The following is a 1,128-nucleotide window of genomic DNA, read 5'->3' as shown; positions in this document are numbered from 1 at the left end:
TAGCCGGAATTACAGGCATGCGCGCTACCACGCCCAGCTGATTTTTTGATTTATTGTAGAGATGAGGTTTCGCTGCCCAGGCAGGTTTCGAACCCGCGGGCTCAGGCAATCCACTCACCTCAGCCTCCCAAAGGCGCGGGATTACAGGCTGAGCCACCGAGTCCGGCTGTCACTTTTATAAACATGTCTTATAAGACATTGATAAAAAATACAGAAGTACTGAAAAGGGTACATGGTCGTGTATAAGCCCTGGGCAAAGTGCTGGAAATGGCATTCCGGGTTCAGTGTGGTGAAATGAAATATTTACTGGTACTTACTATGACTTCAAGGCCTTGTTTTAGGCCCTGCAGATGGGCTCAGCAGCAGGGGAGCACGAGCCCAGGGAAGGAGCTTGTGGCCAGTACATCAGTGGGTTGCTGAAGCAAGGACTGACTCAGCATCTGAGACATTGGGCAGGGCACTGGTTAGGGTGATTAACTGTCCCAAGTTGCCCAAGACTGTCCTTGTTTTAGCCTTGACAATTCTGCATCCCAGGAAATCCTTCACTCATAGGAAAACCCGAAAAGTTGATCATCCTATCACTGGTGGATCACCCATATGAAGTATATGAGACAGGAATTCAGGCGTGCCATTTGGCTATTAGATTAAAGGACAACTTTTGAGGTTAGAGAACTTGGGAGACACCTTGGAAGCAGATCTGTAGATTACATGCACACATACACACACAGAGGCGCTTTTTTTTTCCTGTCAAGAGTCTGACTCTGTCGCTCAGGGCAGAGTGCAGTGGCACAATTACAGCTCACCGCAGACTCAGCCTGCTGGGCTCAGGAAATCCTTTCGTCTCAGCCTCCTCAGTAGCTGTGAATACAGGTGTGTCCCATCACACCTGGCTAATTTTTTGACTTCTGTGGAGACGAAGTCTTGCTATGCTGCCTAGGCTGGTCTTGAACTTCTGGGCTCAAACAAGCCTCCTGCCTTGGCCTCCCAAAGTGCTGGAATTACAGGCTTGAGCCACCTTGCCTGGCCACAGAGGTTTTTAAAAAATGTAATTAGCAGCCGGGCTCGGTGGCTCAGCCTGTAATCCCGCGCCTTTGGGAGGCTGAGGTGAGTGGATTGCCTGAGCCCGCG

Source organism: Carlito syrichta, unplaced genomic scaffold (assembly GCF_000164805.1).
Source record: "Carlito syrichta isolate Samal-C Ts95f unplaced genomic scaffold, Tarsius_syrichta-2.0.1 Scaffold314062, whole genome shotgun sequence".
Lineage (NCBI taxonomy): Eukaryota > Metazoa > Chordata > Mammalia > Primates > Tarsiidae > Carlito > Carlito syrichta.
This window is presented reverse-complemented; position numbering follows the sequence as displayed.